At 40.4% G+C, this 19,930-nt stretch overlaps 1 protein-coding gene across 1 annotated transcript in view; it reads left to right on the forward strand.

Moving 5' to 3' along the window:
• The window catches only part of LOC141410450 (leukocyte immunoglobulin-like receptor subfamily A member 5), a 71,693-nt gene that overhangs the window by 3,509 nt on the left and 48,254 nt on the right, over positions 1–19,930 (forward strand). The gene's annotated exons all lie outside the window — the stretch shown is intronic.

Consider the following 19,930-nt stretch of genomic DNA (forward strand, 5'->3'; position numbering starts at 1 on the left):
CACCTCCCAAAGTCCTGCACTCAGCAGCAGCAGGCAAAATTCTCCATGACTGCTGTGATCTTAGAGGACACTACACGTGTTAAGTTTCTCATAGCTCATCCCCAAACCTGTCATCACATCCCAGTGACCCTCTGAAGCTTTTAGTCTCAGGTGAGGCCCCTCAGTCTGTTTACTCTGAGCTCAGAGGATCAATCATGGCCCTGCCCCTATGAGAGTTCTGAACTTTATTGGGAGTGATGCACACAGAGGGGAGCATTCCACAGAGAGGAATAGAATAGCAGGGCCTTCCCAGGCATGTGACCCCATCTCCTTCATTGGAACCTAAAGTGCCATTGGGCAGTGGGAGTTCTTTGAACTAGCCACAAGGTAAATATAGCAGAAGGAGCACAAATGGGGTCCTCAAGAGCAGCCTCAGCCACTCACAGTTCTCTTCTTATTATTCACAAGAACCTCTGGGATACCAACAACGCCATATTCAGGGCCCATGTCAACAGTTGGTGAGTCTTAGAGGTCTCTGTTCAGAGAGTGTTCTGATTCCCCAGGCTGCCTGGAGACATATCAGAACACGCAAGTCCTCCTCCTGTGCCAGCTCTGTTTGTGTCCAGTGTGCTGTTGGTCATACTGAGAAGTGTGTTGGGACCCATGAGCTACAGGGGCTCAGAGGCTGGAGTAAGACGAGGGTGGAGCTAAGACAGAGCGAGACGTTGAGGCCCAGCCTGAAGGAAAAGTAGAAAGGCGTAGGTGAGGAGCATGGTGCCCAGCCCCTTAATGCCTATCCACCCCCATAAGCAGTGAGGATTAGCCCCTCATTCCTATATAATCGGGACTCCAGACAGGTAAGAAAGGCCTCTGTTGGGAATTGAGGTGCAGGGGGTCAGAGGCTGGGCTATGGGATTAGTGCAGCCTCCTCTGGAGTCACTGACTTGGATAAACCCCTCCCCCATGTGGACCTCAGTTTCTCCAGGTGTAAAGAGAGGCCTGACCCTGACCTTTAAGCTGCTTGCAGTGCTTAACTTGACTGTGACTTCCAGGAAGAGAAGGACTTCCAGGGCAACCTCTAGGACACTATTATGCAGTGGACCTGTCCCATGTGCCATAGTGACAGTGACACTGTGCAAGGAAGGAACACAAAAATGATCCTGCACCCAGGACAATTTGATTCTTCCTTTCCAGTTCAGATGCTTTGGATACAGCATCCATCATTTTCTTTTAATTCTTTCACTTTTTTGGTGCTAAGGATTGAACCAGAATCTTTTGCATTCCAGGCATGTGCCATCCTGCTGAGTTTAACTCCCAGTTCTTGGTGTTTGAGACAGTCTCACTATGTTCCCTGGCTGGCCTTGAACTTGCAATGGCCCAGCCTCTGCCTCCTGAATGCTAGGAATACAGGTGTGCACCACCATATCTAGCTTCCATTATGATCTTCATTAAAAGTGGTGGGAGTGGACAGCCTTGTCTCATTCCAAATTTCAAATCATTCATATTTTTTCATGAGAGCCGCCATGGCACACAGCTCTGTATTGAGTTCACAGCACCTGTCCTAGTGGATGAGTGGGGAAAGGAGGCAGAACTGGATGGGCTAGCAGGATGAGGTTTCCAGACCTGACTAGTAAACAGGAGAGATGTTGAGGCTGATGGGGGGAGGAACAGCTAGGCAAGTTGAGGGCAGGACACAGGGACACTTCCCTGGAAGCTCTTATTTCTCATTTATGAGGACACAGCCCCTTACCCACACCTGCCTTGTCCTGGAGTCCTCACAGAGCAGGTCAAAAGGCTGCTCAGCCCATGGTGGGTCTGATTGTGAGTGAGGCTGGAGACCACATCAGACTCTCCCAATTAGAGACATGCATCCCAGGTTTGGGTATGGCTGGCATGGCCCCTCCTGAACTCACCTGGGGACCTGCATATTATGTCCACACCTGAGACTAAGGAGGGGACATGCACATGCTCAATATAGTGACTGGGGATCTCTACACAGCTTGTCCATGCAATTCAATTAATTCCTACTATGAATTTTCTGCTTGTACTTGTTCGATTTTTTGGAAACTTTTAAAACAAATTTTTCATGTGAAAATGTATACCAAGATATATGGATATCTACTTTAAAAGGAAGTGACTCTGTTTACAGAGGTTTAGGTCACATTATACATTAATTATGAGGAATAACTTCCTCTTAATATCAAGTCTTCTTATTCTAGTTCAAACTGAGGATTATTTTGGACTTTAAAAGTATTTTTCACCAGCTCATGTGGCTCACACCTGTAATCCTAGCTACATCAGAGGCTGAGATTGGAAGAATCACAGTTTGAACCCAGCCCACTCAAACAGTTTGTGAGACTCCAATTTCCAAAATAAACAGAGCAAAATGGACTGGAGGTGTGGCTGAAGCAATAGAGTGTTTGTTTTGCAAGTGTAAAGTCCTGTGTTCAACCTCAGTTCCCTGCAAAACAAAAAATAGTTTCCACTTTTATTCATAAAAATTATGTTCAGAGGAAATATTCTGAACTGTAAGCCTATTCGAATCATTTGTAAGTCAATTCTTTTATTACTTTGCACTTTGTAAATAATGATTAAGTATACATGAAAAAGCTGTGGGTTTGTGACTATTAATTTTCCTTCATTTTGACATAGGGTTCTCTCCCTTCTAGCTGTAATAAATGTCTTTTAATTTACTGGTAAAGTTTATATCAACCTCAATAAGATGGAATTTCACTGCTTAATTTCTAAAGTACAGATTTACTATTCTTGCCTTTAATATGTATATATAATTATATGTACATACACTATAAAGTGTATATCTGTATATTGCATATAGGTTCACATAATTGCACAAATCATATATTTAGTTTACATTACTTTAATATTTTCAAATATCCATCCATATTAATGTTGCTCAACTGGTATGTTTTTACATGTTTGTTATTGGTGGCTATGTAGATTTATACTTGTGAAATTATAAATATGGCTTCTTTCTTTTTAAAAATTTATTATCAGTAGTAGTTGTATGAGGGGATACATTGTGATATTACGTATGTACTTATAATGTATCTTAGATTTACCCCCTCCATCATTCTCCCTCTTCCCTCCTCCCAGCTTCACAGAGTAACTTCAAAAGGTTTCTTTCTTCTATTTTCATATGTGCATACAAAAACATCCACTGTATTCACCCTCATTCATTCTTTCCTAATGCCCACCCCCTCCCACTAGTACCCATTCCTGGAAATCACCTATTTCCCTGCCCTTCATTTATTCTTTAAGTGTATACTGATTGTCAGAGAGTGTTTCACCTTTTACTTCAGGCCTTTATATATCGATCTTTAATCAAATTACACCCCCCTTACTTCCTCTTTCTCTATCACCATCCTCCCCTAATATTCAACAACTTACAATAAGCATAATATATTCATATGTATATGGATTGTTTCAATATTTTTCATTCTCTAACATTTTCATTCCATTTCCCAATTCCCATAGTCCCCCCCTACAGATTTACTGACACAATTTTCTTCTCCAACTATAGAGAGATAAATTGATAGAGAGAGAGATGCATGATCGTTTACTTATCTGATTACATTTCTCTTATAATTCTAACTTCCACACATGAGGGAAAGCATGTCACCTATGACTTTTTGAGTGAGACTTACTTCCTTTAGCGTGATGTTCTCTAGTTCCATTCATTTCCCTACAAAAAACATGATTTCATTATTTTTAGGACTGAATAAAACTCCATTGTGTATATGTACCACATTTTCTTAACCCATTCATCACTTGTGGAGCATCTGGGCTGTTTCCAAACCTTGGATACTGTGAACACTATTGCCATATTCATGGGTGTGCAAGTGACTCTATCATATCCTGAGCACATTCCTTGGATGTACTCCCTAGAATGATATCACCAGATCCTATGGTAGATCTATCTTTATTTTTGAGGGAACTCAATAAGCAATATTTTTTCATGAACCATTGACATCACCACCCTTTAGAATGTGTATGTGCATAGACTTTTGGGGGGGGGATGTGTGAGTGTGTTACATTTCACATGTTTCTTATTTTATGATGGTTAGTAAGAAGACTAGTGCATGATGAAATTAAGAGGGACTGGCTGGGGTGGGGTTCACAGGAGGCAGCCCAATATTTTACCACTTTGTGCTTCTGATATTCAGGATCCCTGAGCCCCAGCCCCTCACCCTTGGACCTTGGAATGTTGGTGGTAAGTCAGTGGAAGCTCATCTCCAGGGAAATTAATTTACAAGGTCCTGTTTTTGACTCAGAAGAGAGAACAGATTAGGGGGATCCATTATTTCTGAACTCTTGGGGATCAGATCTCAGACCTCAATATCTGAACTCACAGAGCACAGTGATGCTGAAGAATGAAACTAGGTGGTAAGAGGGAGCCCTGGTGTGGTAGTACTTGGGTTTGTTCAAGATCTACTTGATATTATGTCATGAGATTAAGACACAGGAATGTGGAGCCCAGGAAAAGGCTCAGGTCTCTTCAGCACTTCACACATCCTACACCTCTTTGTGAAGCCAAGTCCACCTTGGATGGGCACACTACCTTTAGATTCCCCTCTAGGTCCATAATATGAATCTGCTCCACCATCAGGGAAATAGTAAATATGTCAGAGGTGCAGTGAGCAGCAGCTTGGCCACATCTGTCATCTCCTCTCCCTCCTCCTTGCTTTCCCACCTTGGCTTCTGCTCCCTCCCCCCTAGCCCCACCCCCTGGCTGTCTTCTTTTTAGAGCTCTGTGTTTTGCCCTTGCCTCAGCAGCATCCCTGTCCCCCAATATGCAGGTACTCCAGGATGGATGTATAATCTGATCAGCCATTAGCAAGGGAAACATAAGCATCTCATGGCTGTCTCAATAACAGACCAAGCTTATAGCACCAACCTTCTGGAACAGTTTTTCCCACCAGCAACAGTCAAAGACTTTTTTTTTCTTTTTACCTTTTTTTTCACATTCATAACCCTTCTGTGACCTTTCTTTTCTTTTAAGTCAGACCAGATCTTATGTATCAGTGCAAGTCCATCCTTTATGTGTTAACTTTTGTAAGAGCTCAGTTACTGGTGAGCCTCAATCCTCCTTCAGGATGTTCATTTATATGTGCCTTATAATTGCAGATGTCACAAGATAGACAAAGGAGGGGGGTGCCTCTCAGGGAGGGTACACAGATGCTGGCCTGGCCACAACTTCAAACAATGGAGCCATGTGACTTAGCCAGAGTGGGCTCAGCCCAAAAGGGTGATTTACAATTGGATGCCAGTCCAATCCCATCATAGACCATATGTCAATGAACATGACTCAGATGGAGCCCACTCAGACTCCACAGCCTTCAGGGAACCTTAAGGGTGCCCAGCTATGGAGCCACAAATTAGAGCTTGAAATGCCAGTGAATCAAGCTTCTCACTCACACACCATTCACTCAGAGTTTAAAATAATCAGTCCCTATTTATTTCCCCTGAAATCCTGGGTAGCCTTAAACCAAGATGACAAGAATCACATCAGTCCCTAAATCCAGATGACCAGAATCACATCAGTCCCAGAGAAAGGGGACATATCACCCTGGAATCACGTCAGGGCTCAGCTGGTTCACTGTGGGGATAAATTCACTCTGGCTCCTATGCTGACTACCTGTGGGGTTCCTACCTGGTTCAGATATAGTTTGCAGGTCAGGTCTCCATTTCATTCCACTAGTCTGAAGGGCTGGTCCTTGACTCCAAAGCTTCCTTCAGTCATCTGGAAGGAGAACCAGGAATCACATCGGGGTGTGCACTGTCCAGTTCCAGAAACCTCCATAGGATACAGGGCCAGGGAGTGGGCATCCACTACCCAATGGGGTGTGGTAGTCTAATCTCACTGCAGCCTCCAAAGTGTTGCAGAAAACATTACAGACAGGATGACTGACCAGCGAGAATAAGACTCAAACCCAGGTGGTTGGAGGAAAGGAAGGTTTATTATGCTAGTATGCCAGCTCCAAAATGGAGAAAAAGCTTTGTAAACCAAAGACTATAATATTGAGAAAATAAACAGTGAAATAAAAATGTATTTCAAATGAAGGCACAAGGAAGAAGTAATATATGATAAGCATAGTTACTAATGAGAATAACACAAAAATGGACAAATATAAATAATGCCCAAAAGAATTCATTCTCAAAATACTAGTAACATTTGTAAATCTTAGCCACCTAGAAAGAAAAAGAGAGCAGGTGACATTTCCATAGATGAGCGACACAGAACCACACAGGAGAGAGCACATATTCACATGAAGAGCAGAGTGTTATGAGTATTTCATGTGCAGATTGAAAATGTCAACAAAGGGAAATTTTTCAACATACAGTTTACAAAATGGACATAAGAATAAGTACTATATTTGAATTGTTTTCCATGACTCAAAGACCTGTGACTTTAGTCTATTTTGTCATTGTGTGAAGGTCATGGAATTACTTACACGAACCAGAAGGCACAGCTCACCAGGGCCACGTGGTGTAGTCTACAGCTCCTGGGCTGAAAATCCTTGCAGGTGTCACTGTCTTGAACACTGAAAGCAACTGTAACACACTGATAAGTATTCATGTGTCTAAAAGTATCTAAACTCAGTAAAAGTACAGCAAAAAGGCTGGGAATAAAAACTTTCCAGCTTCATTGAAATCTTACAGGAACACCATCCTACACACACTTCAAATTTGTTCTGTGGCACCTGCTGTACACTGACTTGCTGATCAGAACCTTTCTCACCTTTACACCATTCTGGGGAGCTTCATTGGGTATTTCTTGTAATATTTCTCCACTTATAAAACATAAAGCAAGTATGCATGTGTATGGACACACCCCAAACTGAAATTTTCCCTGTCAATAGAGAAAGAGGAAATATACTCAAATGCATTTCAAGTGGCAATGAAAAAACCTGATAATAATAACCTTGGCAAACAACCTAAAAGCTTGGAAAGTTGTCCCTAAACAAAGTCAATCCATAAACAGTATCACTAATAAGATTTGTCCCTATATCCAAAAGACAGCACATGAGGACCACACTGGATTTTTGTTTTTTGTGGATTTAAGGCATGGTTCCTTTATTGTTCAAAACTCAATCAATATATTTCAACAACTATCAGAATGACTAAAAACTTTCCATATCAATTAATCAAGCAAATCTTTCTGTCTGCACTTTTCCCATGTATCCATTGGCATTTGTGTGTCTTCTGGTTTTTCTCTTATTTATTTATTCATTTTTGAGGTTTAAGTTGAACTTGGAGCTTGATGCTTGTGACACAGGTGTTCTACACTTGAGCCATGTCTCCAGCCCATTCTTCTCTGGTTATTTTTTAGATAGGTTCTTACTTTTTCCCTAGGCCAGTCTGGATCATGATTCTCTATTTTAAGCTTCCCACAATAGCTGGGATGTCAGGTGTGCATGATCATTCCCTTTTTTTTCTGTTGAAGGCAGGGTCTTATGAGCATTTTTCCCAGGCTGGGCTCACACCATGATCCTCCTGATCTCAGCCTTCCCAGTAGTTAGGATTACAGGCTTAGCCATGGAGGCCTGGCCCATTGCCTCATCATGAGAAATGTCTGTTCAGGTTCTTTTCCTAGTTTTACTTGTTTGAGATGTTTGAGTTCTTTATGAATTTTGAGGACTCATCCTTTTGTAAATAAAGGTTCACAATTTTTTTCTCTCACTCCATGGACTGTCTCTTTCCTCTTGGTTGCTTTCCTTAATCTGCAAAGTTTATTTAGTTTGGCGCAACCCCATTTGTCTATTTTACTTCTGCTACCTGTGCTTTGAGGCCCCAGACCAAAGTCATGCAGGGTCCACTGTGCTTTCCCCAAGAGCTTTCCTGCTTCACATCCTACATTTAACCCTTGACTCTGTCTTGTGATAACGTGCGTTGTATGAGGATACAATAATGTCCATATTCACCCTTCTGCAAATCAGTACCCAGTTTTGCCAGCATCATTTATTGAAGAATTGTGTTCTCTACTGTGTGATCTTGGAGATTTCAACACAAACCAATTGACCATAACTGCTTGGATTTATTCTGGGTTCTCTATTTTGCTCCAGTGACTGTAAGTCTGATTTTATACCAGTTACATGTGGTTTTCCCTATTGTTGACTTGTAGTAGATTTTGAAATCAAGTAGTGGGACAACCCCAGTTTTTTGTCTTTTCTCAATTGTTCGTGGCTACTATGGGTCTTTTGTGATTTCTTGCAAATATTGGATTGGAATTTCTGTTCCTGTGGAACAAAACACCACTGGAATTTTCATGGGTACTATATTGAATTTGCAGATGGCATCTCTGCTTGAGGCCAGCCTGGGTAAATAGTGAGACCCAATCTTAACCAATAGCTAGGATCAGTGGTGTATGCCTGTCATCACAGCTGCACATGAAGGTGAGATAAGGATGATCAACATTCCAGGCCAGATTGAAATATATGAGACCCCATATTACAAAAAAATCTAGGCTTGGTGGTACATGCCTGTTATCCCAGCAAAAGTAGAAAGTGTAAATAGGAGGATGTTGTCCAAGCTGGGCATTCTATCTCCACAACAGCCAGAGCAAAAAGAGATGGAGGTTTGGCTCAAGCCTAGAGCACCTACTTTGTAAGTGAGAAACCCTATATTCTCACCTCAGTACCACTGAAAAAATAGAGTATCAATTTATCTTGTCAATTGCTATCCATTCATTTGTATCATGTTCAGTTTATTTCATGGTTTTCAGTGTACACATCTGTCACTCCTTGCATAAATTGCTCCTATGTGTTATGTTTTCTGTTGCAATTGTAAATAAATTGTCATCCTGTTTTCATTTGGAGACTTTGCTGTGGATGTGTAGAAAGGAAACTGATATTTGTACTGACTTTGTATCATGTGACTCAACTGAGTTCATTTATAAGTCGAAGATTATAAAAAATTCATTAACATATATTTATTTTTGCAAGAATGAGTTTCCTTCGCTCTGGATGTGTGGGTTTAATCAAGGGTTTTCTCTTCTCTTTCAATTGTGTTTTGTTTTGTGCCAGTCCTATGCTATTTGTGTTACTGTGGCTCTGAATATAATTTGAAGATAGGTATTCTGATGCATCCAACATTTCTCTTTTCAATTTTATTTGTAATCACTTTTGCATTTACTTACATGTGTATACATTATTTGTACCTCCCCCCCAGCATTGGTCTTTTTGCTCAGAAGTCCTTTGACTATTCAAGTTTTCTTGTGTTTCCATAATGACATCAGGATTTTTTTTTTCTCTATTACTATGAAAAATGACTTGGGAACTTTCTTTGAGATTGCATTGAGTCTGTAGACTCATAAAGCTTTCAGTAATATGGCTATTTTAAGCTATGCTTGCAACATGAATTCTGCCAATCCATGAGCATGGGGCTTGTCTCCCTCTTCTAGTGTTTTCAACTTCTTTTTCATTGCTGTGTAGTCTTCACTGTTGAGGTCTTTCTCTTCATTGGCTAGGTTGATGCCCAGGCATTTCAAGAGGCAATTTTGAATGGGTTGATGGAACTGTTAGGGTTTATGATCATGTCCTCTGCAGAGACAACCTTAGTTCTTCATCTCTGATGTGGATTGCTATCAGGTCATTTTCTTTTCTTTTTTTAAAAAAAAGTTTGCTGGGAAATATTCATAATATGGGGTGGGATTCATAGTGACAATTCGGATTAGATTTATATTGTAAATTGGTTACATTATCCCATAGTCTCTCCCCCTCAAGCCCCTCGCTGCCCCATATAAAGCAATTGAAAGAGGTTTCTTAGTTTTGTTTCATAATAGTATATGAAGTGCATATACCAGATACCGTCACCTTAATCACTTCATTCACCTTCCCCATTCCAATAGTACCCCACACAAACTGTGCCTGTTTTATAGGCATTTTTTCATAATCAATATTTAACTTGATGATCAAAGGGGAGTCTCAATGTACACTCACTGTGGGTGTGTTTTACTTTCGTCCAGTCAACCCCTTCCATTACTATCCCTTACCCCTTTACCTACCACCCTCCATTTTTCAACAGCTTTCCATACACACCCTTATATCTTCTACCTTCACATCTTATATTATGCAATATTATTGAGGCTCTATCATTCTCTTTTCCTATCCCTCATTCCCTGAGTTGCATAAAGTAATTCCACTGTTACAAACATGTTCTACATCTGAGATCGAATATGATGATGCTTGTTTTGTGTTGATGTTTGTCTTTGGATCTACCTTCCATGTATGAGAGAAAAGATGATGCCCTTGTGATTCTGAGCCTGGTTTACTTCACTTACCATGATATCCTCTAGGATTTCCGTAAATAAAATCATGCCATCAGCAAACAGAGACATCTTCACTTTTAAGTCTCCAATGTGGATGGTGGTCAGGTCATTTTCTAACCTGGTTGTGTGTCTAGGGTTTGCAACATTATTCAGTGTCTAGGTGATGAGAGTAAATACAGTTGAGCAGGGATTTACACCTGTTCCTTCAGAGAAGACGGTTCTACTGAAACTAACTGAACTCTGATACTCATCTAGAAGGAAGTCTGAGCCTGTGAGTGTTCCCAAAAGGGGAGTTCCTTCTCAAGAAAACACAAATAGTGGATGATAGGTACATAATTAAGTAAAGTTCAGATTTCCCCTCAAAACTGGAAAGAAACCTAATCATCACCCTAGAGAATGAAGCCAGAGTACAGAGGGAGGAGAGTTCTGAGGGAGGAAGTAGGGACACTGCAGAGGCTGGAGTCAGTCAAGTGTGATGTGCAGTGACAGGTGGTGCCTCTGTAGGACAAAAAGAGAAGTCCAGGGAAAGAATGTTTGGAATAAAGAAAACCATACTCTAGGGTGAGAGGATATTCATGGTATCTTCCTTATTCCCTGCATCTCCTCTGCTCATTCCATGATGAAGCTCTGTGAGCCACACTCTCAGGTGTTAACTCTGTCTCTGCAGCTCTGTGTCCCCCTGCAGCAGGAACCTGCCACTTCCCTGCAGGATTTCCAGGACTGGGGAGACATCTGGCCATGGAAGGATCCAACAGTGCTGTGCAGAAGGATAGACTGAAAGAGTGAATGAGACCCCATGGCAGACTCTAAGATGGAAGATACCTTCTGACTTATTCTAAGCTGCCAAGGCCAGCTCAGGTCAGCACAATGTCTAATTGATTCTATGTCCTGACCCTCAGTGAGATGAGGAGGGATCAGCTACTCAGAAGTTGTGGTAAATGAATACCCTATTTCTATCTTCAGAGAGGGTGGTGCCCACATTAAGCCAGCCACCTGTGGAGGGCAGCTCACCTTCCTGTGAGGCTGGTGATGTGACATCTACATGCTAGGAAATGCCTGGCTTCAGTGTGGCCATGTCCTGTATCTGTCCATCTTCCTGGGAGCAATGGGAGCAGATGCTATGACCCAAGTTTTCATGGTTTTACGACTTGTGATATTTGCAGCAGTGGAGTGGGCAACCTAATCTAGGAGGGACCCCAAATTGCATCCATGCCCTGTTCTATCAGGAGTCCCCAAGTTCTCAGAGCCTTAAGGAGAAGACCTGCTCCAGCTTCAAGGGCAAACGTGTCACAGAGATGTATTCCTTGAGCTAAGTCTGGGCACAGTACCTCAGTGCAGGCAGTGCATCCCCAGCTACCCAGGTTCTTCCTCTCCATGGACAAGAGACTATCCTTAGGCAGTGGGCATAGAAAGCACCAGTTCTCACCAGCAGATGTTGGAGACGCTTGGAGTGTCCTGGAGCTGAGAGCTGAGATCTGAGGGGTACATGTCCTGGGGCCCATCTTGATTTCCTACAGGGACCCTCTCCATACCAACCAGAGGTTTCTCTGGTCCAGGGCAAAACAACCAATCAAAAACACCCGCAGCCTCACCTGTGTACCCAGCAGTGCCCATGTACCTGTTGAAGATTTAGACTTTAAAAGGATTATTTAGAGTTCAGTCATTGTAGATGTGCTCTGTATATTCATTGGTGACCTCCACTTTAGCTAACCAACCCGACCAACTACGTTTTCTACCATGAACCTATTATTATCTATCAGGTTTGTAGTATTTTGGTGATCTGAAGTCTGTCAGCAATTGCCATCATGTAGCCCAGGAATGGATGTTTTATTGTTTATTTATATGTTTATTATAAACCATAATATTTATGGTTAGGATAGAAAATATATTATTTAGGAAGAAATGTAAATGTTTACAATCTATGAATAAAGACATGAAATGACTAACTTCAAATTCAGTTGAATAGAAGGAGTCATTTCTAGGGCTCTACTACAGGACAGGTAACACTTGTTCACAACAGTTTATTAGGTATTGTATAAAGGAGTAGAAAGGAGGACTTTGAGGGTTTACATCACAAAGTAATGGTAAATGTTTATGGAGATGACAGTGCTGATTTTTTGTTTTTGAAACATTTCAATGTAATTTTTGCTTTGTGTTTAATTAACAAATAGTTTCACATATTTATGGGGTAAAATGTTATGCTATGACACATGAATAAATTTTTCAATGATTAAATCAAGGTAATTAGCATATACACATTTCACATATTTACAATGTGAGAATAGAAGAAGGGAAAGAGAGGTAAGAATTGAAGTACTGCCTGCCCCATTTCACCACCTGGTTCTATAAATTTTTAAAGATAGCTCCTGAAAGAAAAAAAAGAGAGAGATTTTTCCAGAATACCTAGTCTGGTAAGAAGGGTTTATTCTTGATGATTTTCTTATTGCTTTGTACTTTTAGACTTTTACTTCATAAATTTGTTGATTTCATATTTTAACCATGTGTACATTCATGAAAACAACACATGATACTCCAGAAAATGTACAATTACATTTGTCCATGATAAATTAAACTAAATACACTTGCAGAAATGTTTAGACACTGTTTTGTTAGAACTTATTCTCTTATTTGAAAATCTAGATATTATTCCTGTATTTTCAGAGCAATTATAAAAGTGCATATTGAATGCAACATGCTATGTTGTTCTATAATTATTAAAATGTAAAAACAGATAAAAATTGACATCAACCCATATATACTTATATATATATAGCTTCATTATTAAAAACAGAAAAATTTCCTATAATACAAACAAAGATCAATGATATAAAACATTAATGGGTACTTTATCTTGTAGAAAAGAATTCAGATTTACTTAAGTCAAAAGACAAGCACAGATTTAAACTACACTGGAATGCAGTGCTGTCTGTTTGAACAAAGTCAGTATCTTGCTCACTCACTGCTCCCAGAATGTCTGTGAATGAACAGCTCTGCTCTTAGATTATTGGTGAAAATTGGACAACCTATATTTATGGGAATTTGTCAATGCTGCCAGAAACATGTGCATTTATATTTTCCCCCAGAAAATGTCTTCAACGAATATTCTTGCACACACACTACAAAAGTACAAAAATGTAATTCTCCAGGGCACTGATGAAAACATTGTTTATACTCATGAACTATGGGAAAGAACCATGAATGGGCAAATTTATTACATTGCTAATAAAATGAGGTTCTTGTGAAAAATTCAGTGATTAGCTACTTGAAATTTATCATGGTATGGAATGAATTCCAGAACAGCTGTGAAGTGAAAAGGACAAACCAATAAAAGGAAAAAAATGTATGCAAGAACCCTGGATATTGATATGAGAATCTCAGGAAATAAGAAAGTCAGGAGAATCTGGTTATTATTGCATAAGAAGCATCAACCATATTCAATAACTGTGTGAATGTAATGAGGTGGCATGACCAATGATTTTACACATGACAGAATACATTCAAAGCAGGGGAGGCTTTTGCTATAGTATAAAGTTTAGTGGCTGATTAAATGAAAGGTGAATGAGAAACATGCTGTGTACAAGTTCTCAAAATGTCTTCTTGGAAATTCATGATTAATGATGAAAGGCAAATAGCAACTTTCCTGTGGTGAAGCCTAGTAGATGGCAGGTTAACTAAGCTTTCCAAGAAAACATCCCCAGTGAGGACAGAGAAGAGCAGTGTCAAAAAGTGGTATTCAGCCAAGAATGCATACTCACATCTAATCGGGAGACATTGTTGACAGTTCTCTTCCCTTGGAAACAACTCAGGACACTTTCCTCCACACAATCCCTTTCCTCTCTATCAGCCTCAATAATTTCCAGTCATTAACACTGAATGACCAGTAACCATAAGAAAAGTATCCCCAAGGTAGCATTCACACTCTTGCTGTGAACACAAATTAATACACACAAGATTCTCTGTCCCAGGAAGACATAGAGATAAGCACATCCACTGAGGAGTGGGGAGAAATGGGACCTTGGACAGAACCAGGCTGCTCCTGACCTTCACACATTGGGCTTTCCCTACTCCAAGGAATATCTGAAAAAGAAGTGAAGTGTAGAATTTGGGGTTCATAACAGGCAGAAATTGATCTCTGAAAAAGGTGAAGTCCTGCCTCTTAGTTGGGTCCACTACAAAGGCTGATGTGTTGGGAAATAGCTGAATAGAGTACTGTAAAACTTTCAGTGTTGAAACACAAATTGGGATGAATGCCCACCTTTGCATCATCTCAGGCCATTGAGCACTTGGGGATCCTCCTCCCATCCTTCCACACAGCACTGCAGGAAAGAAAATCATGCAGTTCTGAAACTCACCACCCAGCATAGCCCACTCCACAAGGAAGACAATGAGGCATATTTTCTTTATTGTTTTGAACTTTTAAAAGAAGCCTTGAATTTCACTTTCATAACTGTCCCAAATAATATTATCACAATCATGTTACTAATGTATCTATTAAAATTATTTTAAATAAAGTACTAGTTCCCAAAAAGCTTAGTCACTGTGTATGAGTCCATCTCCAACATGCTGTAAGGCCAAAGAAATAGTCAGATGCAGGATAATGTAGTGTGATTTTTTTTTCTTGCCATCTGTTTGAGCTCAGAGCCTTGCAAATACTAACCAAGTTCTCTGCCACTGAGCCACCAAACTGCCACCTATGGAGTGCACTTTATTGGTGCTTACAGAAGCACGGTCATGAGCAGAAAAGAGAACAACAGGTCCTGTGATTTGGGTCACAGGTAGGGGGCTTATGTAGAAGTCAGGACTAAAGTTACTTCCTCTAACCCAGAATGATCCTGGCTTATGTGAAGAAAATATCAAACACATCAGGCACATTCCTGGTGCTGACTGTACCAGGTCCATCATGGAACTCCACACACCTCTGGATGAATCTGTGCATAACTATAGTGTGCTGGGAACCGTGGTGGGGAGAGAGACTAGGGCCAATCAGACACAATCATGGTGGTCATGACTGACAACAGAGGTGGTTATGTTAAAAATGCCATTCCCAAACAGCGATCACAGAAATACAGGGGAATCACTCAACAAGGCAAAAAGAAAAGTTTCACTTCTGCAGGAAGTGCAGCCACAGACCACAGTCTGATATGCGGAACACACTGTGCAAGGAGACAGCTCAGTTTTTATCTCTCTGCCCCTCACCCTAACAGATGGGTTTGGGTTCACAATCTTCCCTATTGGTTATTTAGAAAAGGTGGCACATGGGATAAGGGGCACCTTGAAGCAGGGAGAATGAGAAAATTCTTTTGGGCAGCATTCATCTTTATTTAGCTGTTTCACATGAGGACACCTGGCAATGTAAGTGGATGAAAGTGAATAACATCACCTTAAGTGAAGTTAGTCAGGCACACAGGCCAAAACTCACATGTTCTCCCTCATATATGTAATATAAACCTAAAACAAATGAGTAATATTATTGGACACGGGCCAAACACTAATGGGAGACTGTGAATGGGAGGAATAGGGAAAGAGAAGGAAATTTAAACCTTGAATGTGGTTGATGTGCTCACTGTAGAGGAGTGAATAAATTAATCTAAACTGACAGAGGCCACTACGGGAAGGGGATCAGGAAGTAGTGAAGAGGTCTGGTAGACATGAATCAATGTGGGTTGTAATACACATGTGCATGTAAGCAATGCTTGGAATCTCTCTGTATAGCTGTCTTAATCTCAAACTAGCGAAAAAGCTATGTCTTTCTTATTATCTCTTTTGTTTCTCTTCAACAAAATCAGAGAACAAGAGGGCAGAACAGGATTACCTGGAAGTGGGTGTGGGGAGTGGTGAGGTGGCCCAAACAATGTATACACATGTGAGTAAATGTAAAAATGATAAGATAAAAAATAAAGAAAAAGGTTTCTTCATTCCATTTCATAATGATATATGACTTCCCATCTACCATATGCCATCACCTTAACCTCCTTCATTCATCTTCCCCGCTCCTACTAATACACAACCACACACACTGTAACTATTTTATAGTCCTGTTTTTTGTCATTAATTTTAAGTTGATGATCAAAAGGATCACTGTGGGTGTGCTTTACTATGGTCCGTCCTACACCCTCCATTATTCTCCCTTATGCCTTTACCTCCCACCCTCCATTTTCATCAGTTTTCAATACACATCCTTATATCCTCTACCTTCACATCTTATGTTTTATGATATTACTGATGCTCTATCTTGTCTTTTCCTTTCTCTCTTTCCTTGAGTTCCATAGAGAAGTCCCACTATTACAATCTTGTTCTACATCTGAGTTTGAATATGATCATGCTTGTTTTTGTGCAAATGTTTATCTTTGGATCTATTTTCCACTTGTGAGGAAAAACACGTGACCTTTTTGTTTCTTAGCTTGGCTTATTTCACTTACATGATGTCCTCCAGTTGCATCCATTTCCCTTCAAGCCACATGTCATTATTCCTTATCACTCAGTAATACTCCATAGTATATGTACACCCCTCATTCTTGATCCATCCATCAGTTATCAAGCTCTTGAGTTGTTTCTAAATGTTGACTATGGTGAATAGTGCTGTGATGGACATCAGTGTACAGGTGTATCTATTGTATCCTGTCTGTATTCTTTTTGGTAGATGTCCAAAAGTCATATCGCTGGATCATACACCAGTTTTATCTTTAGCTTTTCAAGGAATGTCCACATTGCTTGAATCTGTGTTGTGATGATGTGTGTTATATGAAAATGCAAAATCTCAACCAATAGCTGGGGACACTGGTATGTGCCTGTCATCACAGCTGCACAGGAGATTGAGATAAAGAGTATCACTATTCCAGTCCAGATTGGTAAAAATGTTTGTGAGACATCATGGCAATGGAGAAAACCTAGGATTGGTGGTACATGCCTGTCATCCCTGAAAAAGTGGGAAGTGTAAATTAGGAGGACCTTGATTCATGCTGGAGATCCTATCTCCAAAACAACCAGAGCAATAAGAGTTGGAGTTGTGGCTCAATCTGTAGAGCACCTGCTTTGCAAGTGAGAAGCCCTGAGTTCTCACCTCAGTATCACTGATAAAAAAAAACCCACAGTATCAATTTCAGTTTTCAAGCTCTCTCCATTCATTTGTGTCATGTTCAGTTTATTTTCTGGTTTTCAGTGTACACATCTGTCATTCCTTAGATAAATGGTTCCTAAATATTATATTTTCTGTTGCTATGGTAAATACAATTATAGTCTTTATTTCTTTTGGAAACTTTGCTGTCAATGTACAGAAAGGAAACTGGCTTTTGTGTTGATTCTGAGTCCTACAACTTCACTGGGTTCATTTACCAGTTCTAAGATTTTTAAAAAATTAATTATATATATTTATTCATTGTACACAAGAGTGGGTTATTTTGGCTCTGGATGTGTGGATTTATTACTGAGTTTTCTGTTCTTTTCCATATGTGCTTTGTTTTGTGTCAGTCCCATTTGGATTTTTTACTGTGGTTCTGTAGTATAATTTAAAGTCAGATATTGTGATTCCTTGAGCATTGCTTTTTTTGCTCAGGATTACTTTGGCTATTCAGGGTCTCTTGTGTTTGCATAATGAATTTCAAGGTATTTTTCTCTATTACTATGAAAAATGTCAGTGGAAACTTGTTTGGGATTGAACTGAGTCTGTAGATTGCTCTTAGTAATATGGCTGTTTTCACAAAATTAATTCTGCCAATCCATGAGCATGTGGGACTGGGTTCTCCCTCTTCTAGTGTCTTCCATTTCTTTCTTTAGTGCTGTAGAGGCTTCGCTGTGGATTTCTTTTACATCACCAGTTAGGTTTATGCCCAGGCAATTCTAGAGGCAATTGTGAGTGGCTAGATGGAGTATCTAGGGTTTCTATATTTAAGGTCATGTCATAGGCAAGCAGTGACAACCTCACTTCTTCCTCTGCATCATGAATGGTGTTCAGGTCATTTTCTAGCCTGGTTGTCTATCTAGGATTAGCAGAACTATGTAGTGTCTAGATGATCAAAGTAAATAATGCTAGGCAGGGATTCCTCACCTCTTCCTTCAAAGAAGACAATTTCTACCGACACTGTCTGAACTCTGACCCTCACCTAGGAGTGAGTCTGAGCCTGAGAGTGCTCAGAAAAGGGAAGTTCCTGCTCAAGGTCACCCATACAGTGGATGAATCATTAGGTAAATTTCAGATTTTCCTTCAAACTGGAGAGGAAGTCAACCAGTGCTTGAAGGCAGGAGCACAGGGTGAGGTTACTTTTGAGAGAGGATACAGGGATGCTGCCGAGGCTTCAGGGAGTCAAATGTGCTGTGCAGGTACAGGTGTTGCCTTTGTAGGACAAAAAGGAAGTCCAGGAAAAGAATGTTTGTTATAAAGAAAACCACACTCCACGGTGGGAGGAGATTAGTGGTATCTTCCTTATTCCCTGCATCTCTTCTTCTCATCCTCACAATGAAGCTCCCTGTGAGCTGCTCTCTCAGTTAGCTGTGTCTCTGCAGCTCTGTGACCCTCTGCAGCAGGAACCTGCATCTTCCCTGCTGCATCTCCAAGGCTGGGAAGACAACTGACCATGGAATGATCCCACAATGCTGTGCAGATGGATGGCCTGAAGGAGTGAAGGAGACCCCATGGGAGGCTCTGAGAGTGCAAAAACAGCTCTCAGTTATTCTCAGCTTCAAAGGCCATTTCAAGAAAACACCAGGTGACTTTTTTCTCTGTCCTGTTTCTCAGTGAGGTGTGGAGAGATCATGTACCCACAGGATGTGGTCAATGGAAACTCTATTTTTATCTTCGCAGAGCTTAGCGCCCATCCAAATTGCAGTGTCCTTGGGAAACAAGAGACAAGCACCTGTGCTGGGCAGTTCCCCTTCCTATGAGGCTGATATCTGACCACCATCTCATATTCAGAGTGATCACACCTGGTGTATCTGTCCATACTGCTGGACACTGCTCTCATCCACTTTCACAGCTGCGAATAATAGGAGGAGATGCTATGACCCTTCATTGTTCTTCTGGAATAAAATAAGGCTCTATTCTCCATCCCAATATGTGTACCTCTTGTTTCCTATGTTTCTCTTCCTGCAGAAGACAGAATATCCAGAATATCCACGGGACAACCTTGACTTCTATATTTAGTGGGAACATTTTGGTATCTCAAACTTGAATATGATGTAAGTGTCACACTTCCTTATATATGATTTTAACCACATTAAAAATTTCTCAGTTTCAAATTTGCTGATTTTTTTTAATGAGGGATGGATTTGGGATATGACAGTGCTTTTTCTGCATCTACAGATATGGTGTTGACTGGTATTTTTTCTATTTAACTCTGTAGCTATGACTGACACATTACTTGGTTTTTCAATGTTAAACTGACTTGGTAAATTTTGGGCAAATACCAATCGTTCTTTGAATATAATCCTATATGTCATTGAACTTAATTTACAATATATTTGTTCATGACTTCATAAAAGAATGTTTTGAGAAATGCATCCCTGGGGAATTTTGTCATTGTGTGATCACAGAGTGTGCATACACAATGTCACAAGGATATGATGTCACAAAGTTCTTTAGTCTTACCATCACATCAGAGGTCTGTCATTGACCTAAATGTCATTATTTGGGATGTAACTGTATTTCTGATGCTTTTGTATCTGCATTTA

Source organism: Castor canadensis, chromosome 16 (genome assembly GCF_047511655.1).
Source record: "Castor canadensis chromosome 16, mCasCan1.hap1v2, whole genome shotgun sequence".
Classification (NCBI taxonomy): Eukaryota; Metazoa; Chordata; class Mammalia; order Rodentia; family Castoridae; genus Castor; species Castor canadensis.